The sequence below is a fragment of the Oncorhynchus tshawytscha genome, linkage group LG09 (assembly GCF_018296145.1).
Source record: "Oncorhynchus tshawytscha isolate Ot180627B linkage group LG09, Otsh_v2.0, whole genome shotgun sequence".
In the NCBI taxonomy this organism is placed as follows: Eukaryota; Metazoa; Chordata; class Actinopteri; order Salmoniformes; family Salmonidae; genus Oncorhynchus; species Oncorhynchus tshawytscha.
The window spans coordinates 77,518,107-77,535,073 of record NC_056437.1 but is presented as its reverse complement, the minus strand read 5'-3'; the positions used below and the strand labels follow the sequence as shown (position 1 = coordinate 77,535,073).

At 42.8% G+C, this 16,967-nt stretch overlaps 1 protein-coding gene across 1 annotated transcript in view; it reads left to right on the top strand.

Moving 5' to 3' along the window:
* The window catches only part of LOC112225748 (noelin-2), a 91,597-nt gene that overhangs the window by 1,266 nt on the left and 73,364 nt on the right, over window positions 1–16,967 (top strand). The gene's annotated exons all lie outside the window — the stretch shown is intronic.

Here is a 16,967-nt window from a genome sequence, read left to right as displayed (position 1 = left end):
TGAATGAAGGTAAATTATCTGACCCAGAGAACATTTGAAAGTCCAAGAGATGTGAATCATTTGTTATTGCGGCTTCAGCTGTCAGACAAAATAAGTTCTAGAACATGTTAACATGCTTAATGCAACAGTCAAATATTTAAAAAGGTTACCATTTTAAAAAGATGTCTACACAAACTGATAATGTAGCTCATAACATTTCAAATTGAAGTCTGAGGCCTGTTTCAGCACCATGGACAGCGCTTCAGAATGCCTTTGCCTTAAAAACAGGGTCACAGGCTGATTACACCGCGCGAGCCGTTGCAAAATAAATGTATAAATCTATATTATTCAATTATTGCACCCACACTGCTCATGCGGCCAACGAGCGTCTGTGTTGCCAGGGGCTAAAAAGAACGCAGATCGCAGATCACGCTGCACGTCCTGCCTCTCCCATCTCCTCATTGGTTTATAGAAGCAGGTACCCACGTGCCATCTCGTCATTGGTTATACCCACATGGGTGACTGAAAGATGAACGAGGTCAGTGACAGTAATGCACCTAATTTATGAAAGTTTCCAATTGCAATATAAAGTCAAGAGAAGAAAAAGCCTAGAAGGAGGAGAGATGACTAGAAACCATTCGGTTGACTGTTTTATGTGTGGATTAATTTTCGTAGTAGAGGACCTTGTGCATTTCAGGTAAAATAACAACTCAATGTTTATATCCCAGGACAAATTAGCTAGCAACAGCAAGCTAGCTAAATAGGACAAATCAGCTAGCAAGTGCAAGTAACTAGCTAAATTGCCATACATGTTTAATTCTTTTCGACCTGTCCCCAAATTAATGTCATTGGTTCAGAGTTTGTTTTGATATTTTAACCTGCGTGTCGTGATCGCGTTTGGTGTGGGGGGACAAAATACATTTATGCACGAATGCGCACGATGGGACATGCGCGCAGCCGGTTTGGGTTCCGTGTTAGTGCTATTCGGTAATCCTTGGGATGACCCTTAACCCCAACCCTTACCCTAATCTTAACGATAACCCCTACCTAACGCTAACCTTAAAACCCTTTTAAATTTCAACTTAAATTGGTTGATGTCATAGTTGGGACTTCCCAAAGGATCCCAGTTTTAGTGTGTAACAGTTTCCAAACCCTACAGTTTAAATAATATTATCTGGCATGCCAGGCCTGACCCCCAAGTGTATAATGTTTTGTGCATCATTTTGCTGAGTAGATATGCCCCCTGAGAGTATCCTGACCATCACTCATGTTTTGGCAGGCTTGATCAAATATCTTTTGAACCTCCAAGAATGTTCTGAGAATGATATGACTGTATTAACCATATAGATCAACAGCTGCAGATTTACACAGTATTCTGACTGTGTGCAAACCATGAAATGAAAATGTCTGCTGCAGTTCATTTCTAATACACAGTAGCACTGAGAGAACATCCTGCTCTCCAGAATGAGTATGTTGTCTACTACAGAAGTGTGCCATGTCAACTGCCATGTCTACTTGCTGTGTTGAGACTTGAGCTGACCTTTCCCAGAAATGGATCCGATGCTACCTGTCCTGAGGCCATGCTCCTTTCAAACGGTGGCGGTGAAAATGAGACCCTACTGAGAGAAGCAGGTGGTGCTGTCAGTGACAGGAAAGGATGTGCAGAGCACAGCCAGTGGTATCTCAGTGTAACACAAGACTTCATCTTTGTCCATGTGCTCTCTCTCTCTCTCTCTCTCTCGCTCTCTGTCTGTATGTCTGTCTGTCTGTCTGTGTGTGACCTACTGATGGAGAACTCGGTCCTGTTTAGTAGTGACAAAAAATTTGGAAACAGACTGAAATGGGGACCTACTACCTGGACCTGTCCTATATTCCTTTGGGAAAATGTTTTGCTATGTTATGCCCCCCAGTACTTAGGAAAACCCTGGTTTGCATATCATATGAAACCACCTGCGGAGAGACTTCTTTAGCCGTCTGTTTCACCCACTCCAACATGGTCCGTCACAGTGGTGCCCTGTCTAGCGCTGACGCTCATTGGAGTCACAGGGCAGGAGACAGTAGGCAGGTGAGCACCCAACCATAAGGCATAAGGACCTGACGATGTGTGTGTCTCAGACATACTCTCAGGAGATACAATCATCTCTTTATCAGTGGAACTGTTTCCCCGCCTCCAATGGCTCATAATTGGCCTTGGGGGACAATTTGTTGTAAGTGTTTACATGAAATATTAATCAACCCTACAGAGGAAAAAAAAATATGGCGCCACACATTTCCCTAATGTAGCCTAGCTCTGCAGACATAAAGAATTTATTAACTCTTCTGGCCGCATCTTCCGACTGATAGGAAGTCTCTCTCCACTGGAGGAGTTTGGATATCTCACTCATATGTACACATCTTCCCACACACAGTCTCGGCACGGGCCCTATATTAAATATGCACTATGCTTTAATGAGACACATGCACTCGCTGGCTCTCTGCAAGTGTTTGTTAAGTACCCACAATACCCCAGGAGTCCTGACAGCCAGTGATACAGACGGACACCTGCTCGACCTTGGCGCTGCCTCTGTATGTACGCCGTTGTTATGGGGTATGTTGCATCACAAGATGACTGACACCATGCATGCACTTAGTAAATGTACGTCTGTGTAACAGTTGATATTTATGCATGGTGATCTAAGAATTCTACTTGTGGTCTGAGCTGAGAATACATGTATATTTCAGCCGATAAAATGGACTGTAGTCATTACGTTTGCAGCTAAAAGCTGAATTGCAGCATACATAGGCCTAGATCAGTAAATCAAACAAAACATGTGAGATGCACTATACAATATCACAGCTAAGGCACCACACCCTAATAGGGTCATGTTTTCCATTATTCATATCACAATGAACTTCTACCATTTAAATAAAAACACCAATATACACTGCTCAAAAAAATGAAGGGAACACTTAAACAACCCAATGTAACTCCAAGTCAATCACACTTCTGTGAAATCAAACTGTCCACTTAGGAAGCAACACTGATTGACAAGAAATTTCACATGCTGTTGTGCAAATGGAATAGACAACAGGTGAAAATTATAGGCAATTAACAAGACACCCCCAATAAAGGTGTGGTTCTGCAGGTGGTGACCACAGACCACTTCTCAGTTCCTATGCTTCCTGGCTGATGTTTTGGTCACTTTTGAATGCTGGCGGTGCTTTCACTCTAGTGGTAGCATGAGACGGAGTCTACAACCCACACAAGTGGCTCAGGTAGTGCAGCTCATCCAGGATGGCACATCAATGCGAGCTGTGGCAAGAAGGTTTGCTGTGTCTGTCAGCGTAGTGTCCAGAGCATGGAGGCACTACCAGGAGACAGGCCAGTACATCAGGAGACGTGGAGGAGGTCGTAGGAGGGCAACAACCCAGCAAGCAGGACCGCTACCTCCGCCTTTGTGCAAGGAGGAGCAGGAGGAGCACTGCCAGAGCCCTGCAAAATGACCTCCAGTAGGCCACAAATGTGCATGTGTCTGCTCAAACGGTCAGAAACAGACTCCATGAGGGTGGTATGAGGGCCTGACGTCCACAGGTGGGGGTTGTGCTTACAGCCCAACACCATGCAGGACGTTTGGCATTTGCCAGAGAACACCAAGATTGGCAAATTCACCACTGGCGCACTGTGCTCTTCACAGATGAAAGCAGGTTCACACCGAGCACATGTGACAGACGTGACAGAGTCTGGAGACGCCGTGGAGAACGTTCTGCTGCCTGCAACATCCTCCAGCATGACCGGTTTGGTGGTGGGTCAGTCATGGTGTGGGGTGGCATTTCTTTGGGGGGCCTCCATGTGCTCGCCAGAGGTAGCCTGACTGCCATTCGGTACCGGGATGAGATCCTCAGACCCCTTGTGAGACCATATGCTGGTGCGGTTGGCCCTGGGTTCCTCCTAATGCAAGACAATGCTAGACCTCATGTGTCTGGAGTGTGTCAGCAGTTCCTGCAAGAGGAAGGCATTGATGCTATGGACTGGCCCGCCCGTTCCCCAGACCTGAATCCAATTGAGCACATCTGGGACATCATGTCTCGCTCCATCCACTAACGCCACATTGCACCACAGACTGTCCAGGAGTTGGCGGATGCTTTAGTCCAGGTCTGGGAGGAGATCCATCAGGAGATCATCCGCCACCACATCAGGAGCATGCCCAGGCATTGTAGGGAGGTCATACAGGCACGTGGAGGCCACACACACTACTGAGCCTCATTTTGACTTGTTTTAAGGAAATTACATCAAAGTTGGATCAGCCTGTAGTGTGGTTTTCCACTTTAATTTTGAGTGTGACTCCAAATCCAGACCTCCATGGGTTGATACATTTCTATTGATAATTTTGTGTGATTTTGTTGTCAGCACATTCAACTATGTAAAGAAAAAAAGTATTTAATAAGAATATTTCATTCATTCAGATCTAGGATGTGTTATTTTAGTGTTCCCTTTAGTTTTTTGAGCAGTCTATATATTTTTTTGTATTATATTGTATTAAAATATGCAAACTGAGGCAATATCTAATAAGATCTGCTCACATTTCCAGGACTGGACTTTGAGCAGATTGTGGATATATACTTTCTAAAAATCTTATCTGTAAATTACTTAACCATGTGGGTAAACAGCATTTTTGGTGCATATTTCCAAAGAAAATGTTATCCAAAATCTATATTTGACAACAATTCCCTTTATACAAGTCTGTGGAATATATCTCAGTAATACCACACAACATTTGGTGAATGCAGGTGCGTCTAAAACTGAGACTAATTAAAACTGAGATTAATTAAAACTGAGATTAATTACTTAGCATATAGGAAGTTAAAGAGAAGTACAAGGAATTTAGTCTACCAATCACCAAACACCTATTTAGAACTAATATGATCTCTTCAAAGTAAGTTACTACATGTAAAAGTTTAGAACGTTCTCTATGAAAAGGGCTTTTGAAATCTCAAAATGTACACTACCGTTCAAAAGTTTGGGGTCACATAAAAATGTCTTTGTTTTTGAAAGAAAAGCAAATGTTTTGTCCATTAAAATAACATCACATTGACCAGAAATACAGTGTAGACATTATTAATGTTTTTATTGACTATTTTATCTGGAAATAGCTGATTTTTAACAGAATATCTACACAGGTGTACAGAGGCCCATTATCAGCAACCATCACTCCTGTGTTCCAATGGCACGTTGTGTTAGCTAATCCAAGTTTATCATTTTAAAAGGCTAATTGATCATTATAAAACACTTTTGCAATTATGTTAGCACAGCTGAAAACTGTTCTGATTAAAGAAGCAATAAAACTGGCCTTTAGACTAGTTGAGTATCTGCAGCATCGGCATTTGTGGGTTCGATTACAGGCTCAAAATGGCCATAAACAAATACCTTACTTCTGAAACTCATCAGTCTATTCTTGTTCTGAGAAATGAAGGCTATTCCATGAGAGAAATTGCCAAGAAACTGAAGATCTCGTACAATGCTGTGTACTACTCCCTTCACAGAACAGGTCAAACTGGCTCTAACCAGAATAGAAAGAGGAGTGGGAGGCCCCGGTGCACAACTGAGCAAGAGGACAAGTACATTAGAGTGTGTAGTTTGAGAAACAGACGCCTCACAAGTCCTCTGCTGGCAGCTTCATTTAATAGTACCCGCAAAACACCAGTCTCAATGTCAACAGTGACAAGGTGACTCCGGGATGCTGGTCTTCTAGGCAGAGTTCCTCTGTCCAGTGTCTGTTCTTTTGCCCATCTTAATATTTTCTTTTTATTGGCCAGTCTGAGATATGGCTTTTTCTTTGCAACTCTGCCTAGAAGGCCAGCATCATGTTTCCATGTAAACATTTCAATTTATATAATAATTGGAATATTTTCTCAATTGTATTTAATATTATATAAATACTTTGTTCTAATTTGTATGGTTCTTTGATTTGCTAAACATCTAATGTGTTTTTAAAACACGTAACTTTGATGACGAGTAGAATTACATTTCTGGAGACGTTTTTACATCAAAAGATAAAGGCTGATTCTTCAAAATGCCTCTTTAAGAGATGCCAATGTTAGCAGATATCTGAGCAGAGCTCACTATTCAACCTACTTTCATTATCTCCAGTACAATACCAGTGTCTACATATGTGAAAACAGAGCGTTTTGAAGGAAAATATTTAAAGTTCTATTCGATAACATGATAAAAAAAAGTGATTTTCAAACAATATGAGATTCGTGGTGACGTGGGCAGCAAGAACATACAGTACCCTCCCTCTGGCTAGAAACTCGTAGCATTAAAAAAAAATCAAAAAAACTTTTAATTGTACCGTGATGTCACAGAGAAGCATTTTTTTTGTCACCTTATCTTTTTATCCACAGACAATAGAAACACGCATGTAGAAATGTAGACGCTGGTTTGGTGCTGGAGATAGTGAATATTGTAACGTGGATGCTGGGAGTCAAGAAGAAGGTGGTCAGTTTAATATAACAAGAAACATGGAACGAGCCAACGTAGGAGTAGCGTCTTGACGAACAAAACAATACTGCATGGGGAAAGAACCTAAGGGAGTGCCAGATAACGGGGAGTAATGGAGTCCAGGTGTGCCTAATGAAGCGCAGGTGCGCGTGATGATGGTTCCCAGGACCGGTGGTTAGTAAACCGGCATATGCCGGAGGGGAGGAACAGGAGTAGACGTGACAACTATGAGGTTGAAAAGTGGCAGAAATCACTCTGACATTTCCTGGTTGCTAAAATTCTAATAGTTTGCCTAATTTCAGTTTATGTAACAAAACAAGCAATGGATAGTATCGAGAATCATTGTACCATCTAAACTGCTGGGAAATATATTTTAATTAAAACAAAAATATTGTATATTCAACTGTTTGAAACGTATGTACAAAATGTTAAGTAAAACTAAACTAATCTTAAGAACGGGAAGCATAGAAATAGAGTGCATATAACTTATATCACTATTTAGACTGGCTTTCAATGAGAATGACAGATCTATAAATCATATTTCTATGTGAATTTGGTCACCCAAAAAGTTACATATTACAGCTTTAAGGCAGTAGCCATGATTTATGTTCCTATAGGTAATGCAGGTTTAGGGATAATTTCAGTAGCTAGAGGTAATGCGTTTTTAGCATAGTTTCAGTACCTATAGGTAATGTAGGTATAAGGATCATATGTTTCTAGAGGTAATGCAGGTTTAAGGATCCCTTCTATTCCTAGAGGTAATGCAGGTTTGGGGATAATTTAATTAGCTAGAGTTAATGCAGGTTTAAAGACCATTTCAGTAGCTAGAGGTAATGCAGGTTTAGAGATCATTTCAGTAGCTAGAATTAATGCAGGTTTAAAGATAATTTCAGTAGCTAGAGGTAATGCAGGTTTGAATATAATTTCAGTAGCTAGAGGTACTGCAGGTTTAGGGATAATTTCAGTAGCTAGAGGTAATGCAGGTTTAGAGATCATTTCAGCAGCTAGAGTTAATGCAGGTTTAAAGATAATTTCAGTAGCTAGAGGTAATGCAGGTTTATAGATAATTTCAGTAGCTAGAGGTAATGCAGGTTTAGGGATAATTTCAGTAGCTAGAATTAATGCAGGTTTAAAGATCATTTCAGTAGTTAGAGTTAATGCAGGTTTATAGATAATTTCTGTTCCTAGAGGTTATGCAGGTGTAAGGATAATTTATTTTCCTTGATGTAATGCAGGTTCTTAGCCAGTTCATGACACTTATCCAATTGAAACAGTTAGGGGCTTGATTGGTGGACTGAGTGTGCTGCTGACATTGGGGTGAGGTCTCAGAAATAGAATTGCAGGGAAATGTATGACAACAGAAAGACAAAAAATACACTTAGTACAAAACATCGATCCCTTATTGTTGTCACTTGTTAAATCCACTTAAGTCAGTGTAGATGAAGGGGAGGAGACATGTTAAATAAGGATTTTTTAAGACAATTGCGACATGAGTTGTGACTTTGTGTATGTGTGCCATTCAGAGGGTGAATTGGGCAAGACAAAAGTTGTAAGTGCCTTTGAGCGGGGTACTGTAGTAGGTACCAGGCACACTGGTTTGAGTGCGGCAAGAGCTGCAACGCTGCTGGGTTTTTCACGGTCAACAGTTTCCCGTGTGTATCAAGAATGGTCGGTGGACCATTCCCACAACTATGGGAAACAGATTCAACAGGGGCCAGCATCCCTGTGGAACGCTTTCAACACCTTGTAGAGCCCATGCCTCGACGAATTGAGGCTGTTCTGAGTGCAGCTCAATATTAGGAAGGTGTTCCTATTGTTTGGTATACTCAGCTGAGTGTATGTTCCTTCATTAAAATGTTTCATTTGAAATGTTATCAAAAACACAGTAAGCACTTAGCAAGTCTTTGCAGATCTAAAATCCAGATCAGAGTCGTCAACACCACAATCAAATCTAATTATTAAACGACTTTGAACTAAACAGAGGGCTTGGGAAGTAGAGCTTTGGGGGGTCTTGAGAGACTTCAGTGTTTCTATAATTATTTTTGTTTAATCAGTGTCTGTTTGCTGAGGGCAGGACATCTTTACATGTACTTGAAACAACCTGTGAACACAACACTGCTTACTTACTGATATGAGAGCATGAGTGCAGTGCAATGTTCCCATAGGAAAGACTGGTGCAGACACTGTTTGAAACAGTCTGGCCTTGGAGGCTGTGAGTGATGGAAGTCACCACTTGCTTTGGTGTTTTTCCCTGTTCAAACGCCGAGCGCAGTGGGCGAGATCTCGCCTAATTGGCTGTCATTCTCCAAGAGGAAGACAAAACCTCTGTAAATAATTCAAAAGCTTTATTTCCCTCTGTAATTTGTTCTATCCCCTGGCACCAGGGAGGCCGATAATCAATTGACTAAAATAGACTGGCTCTTTAGGACTATTTAAAATGCTCCTCCTTGTTTGAGATGGAAATGATGTTTGCAACAGAAATTGTGCCCACAGTTGGAGTCATTTGATTGTTAACAGCTAGCTACACATTACAGCGAAGAAAGCAGTTCGCAGAATTGTACAGTTTGTCTCACTTTACAAATAAGTTGAGTTGATTATATTTAAGAAGCCAATTTAAACTTAATTGAAATGCAGATTACAATGCAAAGGAGTAGAAAAGCAGAATAGAAAAGCATTGTTGATTTAGTGGAATTGTCTGCATGCAGCCTTTGTCTGCAGGGTTTTCTCTGGCATTTTGAGCAGAGACAAAACTCACACAGAGCCAATCCTAGTTGTACATTACAATCATTTGGCTTTTAATTGGTCCAACACAGACATTGAGAGGACACGCAGGACAGAACTTGGCCCAATCATAGGGCAGCAGGACAAACAGCTGGCATGGCTGTCATCCAATCCCAATCAGCTCCCAGTTGACCTGGTAGTGGGACCCAGTGCTGGGAAATCTCCTTTCTTGGTGCTCGTCCAATGAGAGGAAGCAGCATGACGACCATTTAAACCCCTCCCCGAGCTCTGTGGAGGCTGCTGTGATTGAACCACTCACAGGCTAAATTCCTGTCCTTGTCTCCCAGCCAGGAGGAGACTACACAATCATCTTACCAAAACGACACGGACACATAAACCTTATAAAACCACTCCTTTTCAACTTTCTCAGCAATGAAATAGTTTACAATCAGTGAACCTGGGCTATTAAAATTCCTATAAATTGCGGTGGAAGTGACAAGAGGGAGCAGTTGGATGGCATTCAAACAGAGGGAGAGAGAGTGAAGGGGCATTGAAGCAAGAGAGAGAGTCCTCCTTGCACTGCTCTGGGGACCCAAGGACGCTGGTAGGCAGGCCGCGCAGGGCGGATGGACAGTGCGTGCTATGCCTAGCAGCAGCCTAAACCTCCCAGCCAGCCACACAGGGAATTAGACAAATGAAAAGCTACGGGAGAGAGGGGTGTAAATCTCCCACGGAGAGGAGAGGACACGCACAAGGCTCGCCCTGCATCATGGCTCCTCAACCTGGAGGAGACGACACCCCGGACACTGACACTGGATCCTCTCTCCATCCTCCATCCCCCTCTGAAAGGGCTGTGCCAATGGAAGTGGATGGAGTGAATGAAGTAGGCTAGAAGGCACATACACTCAGGCAATTAGAGAGATATACAGTACAGCTAACACACATACAGGCACAGGCCAGACATGCACACACACACACTGATTGGTGAGATGTTGCCTCTTGTCCTGTGCAGTGGTACGTACACCTAATTATAATGTTGTGGTGGGTGACAGACAGAAACAATCATGTTGAGCAGCATGTGGGCGAACAAACAGGCAGTGATAGATTGATTAGTCTCATGCCCGCCACCACATTCACGTGCTCTCTCCATTTAGATTCATATATCGAAGTATACCGCTTCACAGTCTGTCTCGGATAATGAGCTAGCATTGTGTTTGATTCAGGGCTGCTTGAGGAGATTGAATAGTGTGTGCTTTAGTGTCATAGCTGATTACTGTAGAGCTTGAAGCAGCGCCAGCTAATGAGACTGTATTGTGTGTGCCAGAATTGTTGTAGCGTAAGGAGGTTATGTCACAAGGAGAGTCTGTTCAAGGAGGGGTGGGAGGAGAAGGAGGTGTTGTGCTGGCTGCTCCTCCATTCCTCCTAATGTCTCAGGCTCTTTCATGTCTTCTTAACCACCCTGAGAGGTGTGTGTGTGTGTGTGTGTGTGTGTGTGTGTACCTCTTCTACAAAGTAGGTCAGTAGACAGAATGGACACTGCTGACCGGGGAGTGATATGAGTGTGACACTGGGGTGAGTTACAGGAAGGGGAGTGATATGAGTGTGACGCTGGGCTGAGGTACAGGAAGGGGAGGAATATCAGCGTGACGCTGGGCTGAGTTACAGGAAGGGGAGGAATATCAGTGTGATGCTGGGCTGAGGTACAGGAAGGGGAGTGATATTAGTGTGACGCTGGGCTGAGGTACAGGAAGGGGAGTGATATGAGTGTGACGCTGGGCTGAGGTACAGGAAGGGGAGTGATATCAGTGTGACGCTGGGCTGAGTTACAAGAAGGGGAGTGATATCAGTGTGACGCTGGGCTGAGGTACAGGAAGGGGAGTGATATTAGTGTGACGCTGGGCTGAGGTACAAGGGGAGTGATATCGCTGTGACGCTGGGCTGAGTTACAGGAAGGGGAGTGATATCAGTGTGACGCTGAGGTACAGGAAGGGGAGTAATATCAGTGTGACGCTGGACTGAATTACAGGTAGGGGAGTGATATCAGTGTGACGCTGAGGTACAGGAAGGGGAGTGGTATCAGTGTGACGCTGGGCTGAGTTACAGGAAGGGGAGGGATGGGCACTGAGCAGCAACGGTCTGGGCTGTAACGGACCACCAGAACAGATGGAATGCTGGGTAGAGTGTGCATGAGGTCATAGGCCTCCTCATCCCTGACACTGGCACACTGTCCCTGTATGGCGCTCCGAGACGGGGTTGTCTCACAGTATCTCTGCCTTTCTAACTGGTGGTCCAGTGTGGCTCAGTTGGTAGAGCATAGTGCTTGAAATGCCAGGGTTGTGTCTTCAAAACCCACAGGGGACCAGTACCAAAAAAAAAAGGTATGGAAATGTATGCACTCACTACTGTTAGTCGCTCTGGATAAGAGTATCTGCTAAATGACTTAAATGTAACTACCTGGAGAGAAGGTGTCCGAAACTGACTGTCACACTCACTATTCTAGATCCGTATCTATCTGGTCTACAGCAGCTATGAGTTTTATATCATATTTCTTTCAAAAATGTCAGATATGCTTGATTGAACTTGCCTGGCCACAATTGAGCAAATGAAGTACTCTTACAACACATACTGTATATTACAACACGTGCTGTATATTACAACACATACTGTATATTACAACACATACTGTATATTACAACACATACTGTATATTACAACACGTACTGTATATTACAACACATACTGTATATTACAACACGTGCTGTATATTACAACACGTGCTGTATATTACAACACGTACTGTATATTACAACACGTACTGTATATTACAACACTTACAATATATTGCAGCACATACTGTCTCTTACAGCACGTACTGTATATTACAATACGTACTGTATATTACAACACGTACTGTATATTACAACATGTACTATATATTGCAGCACATACTGTCTCTTACAGCACATACTATATATTACAACACATACTGTATATTGCAACACATACTATATATTGCAGCACATACTGTCTCTTACAGCACGTATTGTATATTACAACACATACTGTATATTACAACACATACTGTATATTACAGCACCTACTGTCTCTTACAGCACCTACTGTATATTACAACACATACTGTCTATTACAACACATACTGTCTATTACAACACATACTGTCTATTACAGCACCTACTGTCTATTACAACACCTACTGTATATTACAACACATACTGTCTATTACAACACATACTGTCTATTACAACACATACTGTCTATTACAGCACCTACTGTCTATTACAACACATACTGTCTCTTACAACACATACTGTCTATTACAACACATAATGTCTCTTACAGCACCTACTGTCTATTACAACACATACTGTCTATTACAACACATACTGTCTATTACAACACATACGGTCTCTTACAGCACCTATTGTATTTTACAACACATACTGTCTATTACAACACATACGGTCTCTTACAGCACCTACTGTCTATTACAACACATACGGTCTCTTACAGCACCTACTGTCTATTACAACACATACTGTCTATTACAACACATACTGTCTATTACAACACATACTGTCTCTTACAGCACCTACTGTATATTACAACACATACTATATATTACAACACATACTGTGTATTACAACACATACTGCATATTACACTGGAAAGTATATGTACAGTGAGCTTTGGTGGTCCTTTTATTATTTTTAAAATTGTGCATTTTACACAGACACTTTTATAGCAGGCAATCCTTTTTACAGACAACCTTGCTTCTTGGACTACATTCAAATAACAAATGGTAAACTCTAGAAGTAATTCTGTCCAGTCCTGTATGGTTGGTGTCTACACAAAAACAACACCTAAAGAAGACTGTCATCATCATTCCATCATATATTACCTGTCATTGGCTTGTTTTTTCCAACCTGTGCAGTTACATAATGATTCTAGTCAGCGTAAGCTAATAACTTTTTACATCTCAATTACATTGATTGAATATCGGGTTACAAAGGGAGGGTTGTGTCATATCTTTATTCATATGCTCATGTCTCCTCTCCTTAGCTTAGCTGACCAGGCAGGTCAGGCAGGCTGGTGCTGGTGGGATGAATATCAGCCATACCAGATAGTCTCTCCCTCTGCGCTGCAGGCTGCACTGCTCTCAGAGGTCTGTGGAGGATGACTCTAACCCAATGTGACATCCCTCTGACAACACCCTTCCAGAGCTGGGCTGGGCCTCGGCTACACGCTATACACACTGTGTCCTCTGCTAGCTACTGCTATTACACAAATAGATCCGTGTGTATCTGGAGACGTAGAGGGGATTTAACATGAATAGATTAATAGAAACCAACGTAAGAGAGGCGTGTGGTGTAAAAACAAGATGTTGTATTGTCAAGTGCGCAAGATAGGTGCAGTTTTACCTGGTCAGCCATAGTAGTACAGAGCTCCTGGAGGAAATTAGGGTTAAGTGCCTTTCAGTTACTGGCCCGACGCTCTAAACGCTAGGCTACTTGTACCTGTGTTGGGGTGAGAGTGACAGCTGATGGACAGACAGGCAGTCAGGGTGTGGAGTTGTGCGGTCAGCATCTTAGGGCAGGCTGACAACTGTGAATAGGGCAACGTGAGGAGTAACCGTAGTAACTGCAGCCATGGGGATCACACAGCCTTTTTTAAATGTTGCGGTAAGCAGTAAGCACCTCCTGACCAGTTTTCTGTACGACCTTGCTTTCCCCCTGCTCAATGAATCTTTTATGAGCTTGGCGATGTGGGTTTCTGTGAAGAAGATTGGAATATAAATATGGCAGTTGCGCCTAAAGCCCACAGCTTCTCTCTGTGATACAAAGCTTTCATACTCACTAGGAGACGGAGCAGATTGGGCTGCTGCTGTGTGTACCTGACTGCACTGCAGTGCTCTCTTACAGAACTCTCCTCTTTTATCACAGACCCAATCACAAGACACACAATTCCATATCAGAGTGCTCTCACCTTCCCAAACACAAGACAATATTCCATTTTTAAGTGGAAAGATGTCATCATTGGAATGGATAGTGGACACACATTTCTTTCCAGACAGCTTTTCCACATTCAGAGTACACAGGTTCCATATCAGAATGTCAGAGAGAAGCTGTTTGATATCAGACCATTCGCACCCGGTACACTGGCCACCAGTCAGCTGAGGATGAGTTCTCTAGTGCTGTCTGATTCGGAATCAAAAGAAATCAAAACGGTACATCCAGACACAAGGAGGAAATCTAAACGGAAACCCCGTGAATGCTACTGCCTCTCCTTTTCTATCTCTCTCCCTCCATCCCTCCCTCCCATAGTACTTCTACCTTTCTTCCCTGGGATTTCTGTCTTGTTCACCTTCCATTGTGAGTGTGACAGTGCTTCCCCTCCTGCTGAAAGCTAACTGTCGGAGAGCTTTCATCTTGTGGATGACCGGCGAGTGCTGCATGGCGCTGCGGAGGCGGGTGGCGAGAGGAACCTTTTTATCAATGTGTTTCTGCAGTGAGCGCTCTGTCACAGCCACTCAGTAGGGTCATTGATGAGGGGAGCCTCCCTGACGGAGCCGGGGCCTGAAAGTCGCTAGTCAGGGGAGTCAGCGCCTGAGCTGTAGCCTGACAGCGCATATCAAGCAGCTCCTCCAGGCTCTTCTCTTCTCCTCTCTGTAGGCCCATGGTTGGGAAGTTAAAGAGGTAGCTATTAGCTATACAGTCGAAGCATATGTTTGATATAGGCATAGAGATAACAAGATGTAGCCAGCAGCGTAAACACACTAGCCTATTCTCTCTGATTTCAACTCTTTGGGACTTCCTCAACATGATAAAACACAGATATACCCATGTAGCAGTCACTGGCCATGCATACCATAACAGAGAATGCAGCAACGGCAGCAGACTTGAGATTATGAAGTGGGAACTATTTATCTGCACTGTGGTGTGTGTGGACAAAAGCTGGATGTTGGACCAAAACAAATACTGTACTAGACACATTCATCATACCTTAGAACTAGGGACTGCAAATATGAACAAAAGATGAACCAAGGAAATGTTGGCCCCAGTGGTGTGTTTTCATGGATGCCGAAGGAAGCCAGGCTTTCCCCAAACAATTATCAAGGAAAAAACGGAAAAAACATAGACAATTATTTTTCTTTCATCTCTCTGTGTTTCATAAATGGCCCTCAGTTCACATGAGGCTGAATATATCTCACCAGAGAAAGTATCAGAGCGAGTGAAACAGCGCCCCTCTGTATGTGTAGCCCGTCTATCTGATGCTGTGTGGTCAAAAAGAGTATGACATTGTTGCCGCCCATAGCATTGATTGCAAGGGAAGCAATGGAGCATTTGGCCTCACTTGATATTTTTTTTTCATAAAATAATAGCCAATCAGCTAAACTGAGAGTGCTCAGCTGTGAATGGTCCTGGCACACCAAAAGAAAAGCCAGTTTGAATTTGGCTTCACACCAATCACATCACATCAGAAGTCAAACGTCATTGACAGAAAAGTCATTGTTTTGTTGTCCTCTGGTGGCTAGCTAGGTAAAATCCTCCCTTTCCTAAATTACTAAATTAACCATGGATAGAGATAGGGATTTGGACTTGTGGTTTTACATAATTCTACGTACTGGCCAATGATTTTGATGGCGATTCTGATCCAACCATAAGTTCAACATTTCGTTACAGTAGATGTAGTAGGCTAATGTTAACTAGCTGGCCTGGTGCATCGTTTCCCATGAAAAGAAGTTGGGCTAGCAAGCAAGCATTTGAGCCAGGTAGCCTAGGACAACAAAAACTAAAAGTGTGTAATGTATGACAGCGTCATAGACTGTTTCAGCAACATGAAAGAGGAAGATGGTATTGGTTTCTCTACAAGTAGTGTGTGTTAACATGTTCTGTCTAATTGCACACACGCACACACACACACACACAGAAATCAGTGCCATGGACAGCCACATCATATTTAGCTTATATCGATTGGACTAAATAGGTTTTGGTATCTTTTAGTTGTTACTGTATTAGACTAAGCAGAGGTGATTTGATGATGTTGAAATGGTGCTGGAATAGTGGAGGCAGCGCCTGTTTTCTTTGTAACTTGCAGTAACTCTCTGTGATTCTTAATCTATAGTTGTTTAGTGGTCCAAGAATGCCGGAAACATTAACTTGCTTGACCATTCTGTAGGTCATGTAACTGTCTGTTACATGCAATATGCACCGTGGACTTCACTGGACAGAGGTAGCTATCCGGCTTTGTGATGAATCAAAGGTGTGGTTGAATTTATTCTGCCTCTGTGTCTTCTTATTGTCTCAGTTTTAGGCCTATATATCACAGTGGCAAGGCATATGAACTAACTAACATGTTATAGAGAAAACATCACAATTATCACAACACATAGGTTGTTATATTGCCTGTTTTTCCTGGCTTGGTTTCCCCAGGGATTTTACCCACACACCGCTACTGTTTGGCCCTGAGTTTAACCTGCCCCTCTAAAACCTCACCTCAGTTCCCTATTGACATTTCCATAGTCCTTGACCATGGAGTTATGAGGCCCAGCAAACCTCCAGGAAGAAACACTTAACCTGCTCCACTGAGGGCATGTTTGCTTCACTCACCCAGAGATAATACCTCACAGTTTGGGCATCATCTTTTTTTTAGACACTCTCTCTCTCTCTCTCTCTCTCTCACTCACTCACTCACTCACTCACTCACTCACTCACTCACTCACTCACTCACTCACTCACTCACTCACACAAACACTCTCTCTCTCTCTCTC